Source organism: Salvelinus alpinus, chromosome 39 (assembly GCF_045679555.1).
Source record: "Salvelinus alpinus chromosome 39, SLU_Salpinus.1, whole genome shotgun sequence".
NCBI lineage: Eukaryota > Metazoa > Chordata > Actinopteri > Salmoniformes > Salmonidae > Salvelinus > Salvelinus alpinus.
Window position 1 is genome coordinate 1,345,233 of NC_092124.1, and position 7,723 is coordinate 1,352,955.

At 42.7% G+C, this 7,723-nt stretch overlaps 1 pseudogene; it reads left to right on the top strand.

Moving 5' to 3' along the window:
- The first annotated feature begins 4,728 nt into the window (after window positions 1–4,728).
- On the top strand, window positions 4,729–6,740 carry LOC139566861 (toll-like receptor 2; annotated as a pseudogene).
- The last annotated feature ends 983 nt before the right edge of the window (window positions 6,741–7,723 follow it).

A 7,723-nucleotide genomic window follows, 5' to 3' on the forward strand; every position in this document is an offset into this window, starting at 1 on the left:
CCCTTCTTTTTTAAGACCTCTGCAATCCGCCCTGGCATGCTGTCAATTAACTTCTGGGCCACATCCTGACTGATGGCAGCCCAGTCTTGCATAATCAATGCTTGGAGTTCGTCATAATTTGTGGGTTTTTGTTTGTCCACCTGCCTCTTGAGGATTGACCACAAGTTCTCAATGGGATTAAGGTCTGGGGAGATTCCTGGCCATGGACCCAAAATATCGATGTTTTGTTCCCCGAGCCACTTAGTTATCACTTTTGCCTTATGGCAAGGTGCTCCATCATGCTGGAAAAGGCATTGTTTGTCAACAAACTGTTCCTGGATGGTTGGGAGAAGTTGATCTCGAAGGATGTGTTAGTACCATTCTTTATTCATGGCTGTGTTCTTAGGCAAAATTGTGAGTGAGCCCACTCCCTTGGCTGAGAAGCAACCCCACACATGAATGGTCTCAGGATGCTTTACTGTTGGCATGCAACAGGACTGATGGTAGCGCTCACCTTGTCTTCTCCGGACAAGCTTTTTTCCAGATGCCCCAAACAATCGGAAAGGGGATTCATCAGAGAAAATGACTTTACCCCAGTCCTCAGCAGTCCAATCCCTGTACCTTTTGCAGAATATCAGTCTGTCCCTGGTGTTTTTCCTGGAGAGAAGTGGCTTCTTTGCTGCCCTTCTTGACACCAGGCCATCCTCCAAAAGTCTTTGCCTCACTGTGCGTGCAGATGCACTCACACCTGCCTGCTGCCATTCCTGAGCAAGCAATGTTCTGGTGGTGCCCCGATCCCGAAGCTGAATCAACTTTAGGAGATGGTCCTGGCGCTTGCTGGACTTTCTTGGGCGCCCTGAAGCCTTCTTCACAACAATTGAACCGCTTTCTTTGAAGTTCTCTATGATCCAATAAATGGTTGATTTAGGTGCAATCTTACTGGCAGCAATATCCTTGCCTGTGAAGCCCTTTTTGTGCAAAGCAATGACGACCCGTCTTTCCTTGCAGGTAACCATGATTGACAGAGGAAGAACAATGATTCCAAGCACCACCCTCCTTTTGAAGCTTCCAGTCTGTTATTCGAACTCAATCAGCATGACAGAGTGATCTCCAGCCTTGTCCTCGTCAACACTCACACCTGTGTTAACGAGAGAATCACTGACATGATGTCAGCTGGTCATTTTGTGGTAGGGCTGAAATGCAGTGGAGATGTTTTGGGGGGATTCAGTTCATTTGCATGGCAAAGAGGGACTTTGCGGTTAATTGCAGTTCATCTGATCACTCTTCATAACGTTCTGGAGTATATGCAAATTGCCATCATACAAACTGAGGCAGCAGACTGTGAAAATGTATATTTGTGTCATTCTCAAAACTTTTGGCCACTACTGTACAACAGGTGATGACCTAATAATATACAGTGAAACTAAGTGAAATATACACCATGCCAAGTAATCAATTGATTCAAATAACTGCACAATTGATATCAATCAATTAAAAGTATGTTTATAAAAGTCACATTTTTAAGATTCTAAGATTAGGATATTCGTTGTTGATCTTCGACCACGGATTTAACTATACTGAACAAAAATAAACGTAACATGTAACAATTTCAAGTTCATATAATGAAATCAGTCAATTTAAATACATTCATTAGGCCCTAATCTATGGATTTCACATGACGGCATGGGGGCAGCCATGGGTGGGGCTGGGGGGGCATAAACCCACCCACCTGGGAGGCAGGCCCAGACAAAAGGGCTTTATTACAGACAGAAATACTCCTTAGTTTCATCAGCTGTCTGGGTGGCTGGTCTTAGACCATGTGGAGGTCTGTTATTGTCCCCACCACAAGGTGCACCTGTGTAATGATCATGCTTTTTAATCAGCTTCTTGATATGCCACACCTGTCAGGTGAATGGGTTATCTTGGCACATTTATGCAAAACATTTTAGAAAAAAGCTTTTTGTGCAGTGGAACATTTCTGGGATCTTTTATTTCAGCTCATGAAACATGGGACCAACACTTTACATGTTGCGTTTATATTTTTGTTCAGTATAAATCAGAAATAACACTTGATAAAACCAATCCCCATGTTTCACTCTGGCTTCACTTCCTCTTTTGACTCAATGTACTGTTCCATATATATTGTTGGACAGAGAAAAGGGAAATACTACATTATGCTCACTATTTGGCATCGTTTGCCTGGCTACCCAAACTTCTTGCTATGGCCAAACGCTACGCCACGCCATTCAAATGGACAGTATATTGCTTGCAGGAACAGAGGCTCCAAGGGAATTTGGGACAGTCAAATTCTCACTGACCTGTAAAAGGGAGACTCAGAACACTTTTTAGAAGACGGACCACTCTTATGTTTGTTTGAATCAAGGAACCTAGTGGTTTATTTTGCTATACATTTCTCAAGTTCTAATAATTAAAAAACAATTGTCATAGTTGTATATGCACTGTGGTCAGTTTATTAGGTACACCACCCCGTTCAGGAAAATGGTTCGCTCCTACAGACGGTGAGTCATGTGGCAGTGGCTTGCTACATAAAGCAGGCTGAAAGTCGAGGCATTCAGTTACTGTTCGATTGGGGAAAGGAGTGACCTAAGCGACTTAGTGCCAGGCACGCCGGGTCCAATATCGCAGCAACGTCCGATCCTCCTGGACTTTTCACGTATGACAGTGCAAGGGTTAACCCGAGAATGGTGCGAAAACAAAAAACATAGTCAGTGGCAGTCCTGTGGACGAAAACAGCTCATTGATGAGCTGTCGAAGGAGAATGGAAAGAATCGTGCAAGCTAACAGGCGGATCACAAACGGGTAAATAACGGCGCAGTACAACAGTGGAGTGTAGAACGGCATCTTGGCGCGCAGAACGCGTCAGTCCTTGTCATGGATGGGCTATTGCAGCAGAAGACCACACCGGGTTCCACTCCTATCAGCTAAAAACAAGAAGAAGCGGCTCCAGTGGGCACGCCATCACCAACACTGGACAATTGAGGAGTGGAAAAACATTGCCTGGTCTGATGAATCCCGCTTCCTATTGCATCATGCTGATGGCAGAGTCAGGACTTGGAGTAAACAGCATGAGACCATGGCCACATTCTCCCTGGTGTCAACGGTACAGGCTGGTGGTGTAATGGTGTGGGGAATGTTTTTTTCCTGGCACACGTTAGGTCCTTTGATAACATTTGAGCAACATGTACATGCCCAGAAGAATTCAGGCTGTTCTGGAGGCAAAGGGGGGTCTGACCCAGTACTAGATGGGTGTACCTAATAAACTAGCCACTGAGTGTATAGCTAGCTGTATGTTATATCTTAAAATCTAGTTATTATAATTTGAATAAATGGTCACACTTTTATGAATAACCATTTTAAATGCTTATTTTCATGTCTATGAATTTGAGTGGTTACATTTCTCCAGCCTCATCCATCACAGCGGACACACACAGGGATGGGAAGAAAGATTTATTGAGCAATCATGAGGAGCTTCTGTTCCATGTCAGTGCTCTAGAAGTCTATGAAAATGGACGTTTAGAGAAAATTGGACCTGTTGGCAGTGTAACACTTTGTCTAAACAATCAATTTTAGAGAAAAATGTTCTTTGGTTTAACAACAGGGTTCCCCAAATTTGGCCTGTGGGTGGTTTTATTTGTCCCCCCACGTTTTTTGAGCACATGGAAGACTGGAAAAACACCAGTCAGCTCCAAGTGATTTTCATTTAAGATATCTGTTCCCAAGTATTCCCACGCATAATAGAGACACGTGATCATGTATAAATGTAACCAATGTTTAAAATGAATATGTTTTAGTCAAACTTATGTTTGGGCTTCTTGCGGTCAATTTTCAGTCTACAAATTATTTGTAATTATGTTCCGGCCCCCTACCGTCCACTAAAGATAAAATAGGCCTGCGGCCGAATCTAGTTAATCCATGGTTTACAACATTATGTTGTATATTTCATATCCCAACACAACATAAATTTTCCCAGATACAGATTCACAAAGCATTGACAATGGGGCCATTTTGTGCAGTAAAATACAAAGGTGTGAGAAACATTGTTCGTAGAGATGTCAGTGTTTTCGACATAGCTTTTATTGAATTACAAAGTCAATGCTGTCCTGTATTGAGGTGGAGGTTTCCACATTTATTCTGACTGGCCATTGGGGCAGTGGAGACAAGCCTCACCTATGTATCTCTCTTGGCTAAGAGTTGAGGAGAGACTGACTACATCACTTCTTCTTTTTATAGGAAACAATGTGTTGAAAATCCCAAATTGTTTGCATAGTCAACTTACACACAGCTCTGACACACACACTTATGCCACCAGGGGTCTTTTCACAGGCCCCAAATCCAGAACAAATTCAAGAAAGCGTACATTATTATATAGAGCCCTTATTGCATGGAACTTCCTTCTATCTCATATTGCTCAAATAAACAGCAAACCTGGTTTCAAAAAACAGATAAAGCAACATCTCACGGCACAACGTCTCTCCCCTATTTGACCGAGATAGTTTGTGTGTATTGATATGTAAGCTATGTGTGCCTTTTTTTAAATGTATGTAGTTCTGTCCTTGAGCTGTTCTTGTCTATTGATGTTCTGTATTATGTCATTCTGTATTATGTTTTGTGTGGACCCCAGGAAGAGTAGCTGCTTCTTTTGCAACAGCTAATGGGGATCCTAATAAAATACCAAAAATACCTAGAGACTGCTTTTCCTAAAAATGTAGATATTCCTCAATTCTATAATTTCCCTGCCATCTTTTGTCTGGTACCTATTCTACAAGTGCTGCGTAAAGTATCGGTGATCAATAGTATAGTTCACACCACTCCTTGTGTAACCTCTGAGGATGTTTCCAGGCTGGAGTATGGACATTAGTGTAAACCTATTCAATTATCAGACAATGCAAGAGATGCTGTGCTATGGCAAGGGTGTACTTTGGAGGCTTAGGACCCTGAACGTCAGCAGACACAATCTGCAATCCTTCAACAATCACCTTTTCACGAAACTGGACAAGTTGACCACCATCGACTTGAGTTGGAATGTTTTCCATAGCATACCTGACAGCTGCGTCTGGCCTCCAAGTCTCAGCTTACTGAACCTCTCGTCCTCCCACTTAATAAAGGCAACCCTTTGCCTTCCGAAGAGTTTGCACGTTCTTGATTTAAGCGACAATGACCTGACGCTGTTAAACATTGAACATTCCTCTCCTTACTGAGTTGTACTTCTCTGGCAACAAGATCTTGAGTTTGATGGATGTAAAGTTGAATCCTTGTCTGGAGGTTCTCTCCATTCGCAACAATGCCATTTGCTCCTTTAGCTGTGATGACTTGGAGGGATACAACAAACGAAGGGTTCTGGAGGCTGGTACCAACACATTCGTATGTTCGTGTGACTTTGTGGCTTTCATGCAAGATGACATGGGTAATCTACTCACCTTAGTAGATGGATCTGGGGCCTATGTATGCGAGTCACCTGACGCGGTGAGAGGGATGCCCATCGTAGACGCTCAGTGTTTGTGTGCCATGCAACATTACTCCTGTCCCTTCTTTGCACTAGCATTCTCATGGTCTTTCCTGTGTCTGGATGTCTGTGTTACAATTGCGATGCCCTGTTGTACCTAAAAATGACCTGGGTTTGGCTGAGAGCTAAAAGGAGGCCCGTTCTCAAGAGAAGCGACCGTCAGCTACGAATGCCTTTGTAACCTATAGCGAGAGGGATCTGGGTGGGAGGAGGAGCATCTGGTCCCAGAGCTTGAGCAAGTGCAACCGCCATTACGGCTCTACCTCCACAAGAGGGACTTCCTGCCCGGTGGGTGGATCTTGGACAACATCATGGACGCCATAGAGAAGAGACAAAGGACACTCTTTGTCCTCTCCCAGAACTTTGTAAGGAGCTATTGGTGTGAGTACGAACTGGACTACTTCCGACTGTTTGATGAAACAACGACAGGGCAGCGTTGAAACTGCTGGAGCCCATTGCCAAGGAAACCGTCCCCAAAAGGTTCCGTAAGCTGTGAAAGGTCATGAACTCTAGGACCTACCTGGAATGGCCAGAAGATGACAACCGGTGAACTGAGTTTTGGCAGACTCTAAAAGTGTCAATACAAAGACCTGAGCAGAAAGCATGAAAAATACATTTGGAGTGAAAATGTAGGTATGCTATTGCTGTGCTGCTGTTATTTGAAACAATGGCATTTCCTTAATGTGAAATGTTTTGTGTATTTAAAGGTGCATCAATGCAATTCAGGGTAGTGTTCTGTAGGCAAAAATTGGGAGATAATGTTTTGAACCATACCAGAGATACTGGATATAATGACGAAATGCTTGTGTCTCCGTCCAAACAATGGGATTTGTTGTCCACAGAGCGGAACGTCGGGCTGTCAAGCTCACGCTTAATTCCTCTCTTTGGATTTGTGGATACATCTTGTTATTTTTATTTTTTTTATATTTTATTTTTGCATTTTCCAATTAACAACATTCAAGACAAACGTGAAAAGATATTAGACAACAATAGGACAAAGTGACAGTAACAGATGAGCGTAACAAAGAAAGTAAAAATCAAACAAATTATAATTATATATACAAACAAACATACAATAAAAAAAGATTATAATGAGACATTGGATCATATGGTCACCTGCCGTAGGCTACATATTATACATTACGTGTGAAACATTATATAAGGATAATATAGAGATTCATTCAATGTGATGTGGGGGGAGATTCTCCATATAGTCAATAAAACGTTGCCAAATTCTGTAAAATGTGTTTAACTTATTCCTCAAGCGGTAAGTGATTTTCTCCAGTGGGATACAACTATTAACTTCTGATAGCCACATTGCAACTGGCAGGGGGGAATCCAATTTCCATTTCAAGGCAATACATTTCTTGGCAATCGCTAGCAATATTTCTGTTAGCTTTATAGTATGGCTTTGCCTAAGATTGGTGTTAGTAAAGTTGCCCAGTAGACGGGTCTAAAGGGAATGCAACCCCATGAATTGAGGATATGGTATCGCATACCCCCTGCCAGAAACCGTGTAGCTTTGAACACTGCCAAGTGGAATGGAGGAATGTTCCTTCATCTGAGCCACATCTAAAACATAGGGAGGAGATATCAGGGTTGAACTTGTGCAGTCTAGATGGCGTGATATAGAGCTGATGGAGGAAATTAAACTGGATCAGTCTGTATCTGGAGTTCAGTGTGGATGTAACACCATTCCTGCATAGGTCACTCCATAGACCCTCATCAAGATCAATACCCAGGTCTTTTTCCCATCTAAGTCGGGGTTTATCTAGTCCAGGCAGTGTTAGTCCTGACATAAGAGCATCGTAAACACGGGAAATGGTCTTGAACAGTGGTTGGTCTGCGTGGCAGAGTTGTTCAATAGGTGACATCTTAGGTAGGTTCCATTGTCCCTTGAGAGACACCCTAATAAAGTTTCGTAGTTGTAGGTAGCTAAAGAAGTCCCTGTTAGGCAAGTGGTATTTCTGTTTCAGCTGATCAAAAGACATAAGAACTCCCTCCTCGTAACAATGTTCCAGAAGAGTGATCCCCTTATCAGACCATGGTCTAAAGTTACTATTCTGGAAAAACATAGGAATCAATCTATTGTTCCATAAAGGGGTTTTAGGGGAAAGGAATCCCCCTCGTCCGAACAGCTCTTGCAGTTTGCACCATGTCAGGACAGAATGTATGATTAAAGGGTTGTCTGTGATGGTTTTAATAGATTTCTGTCCCATT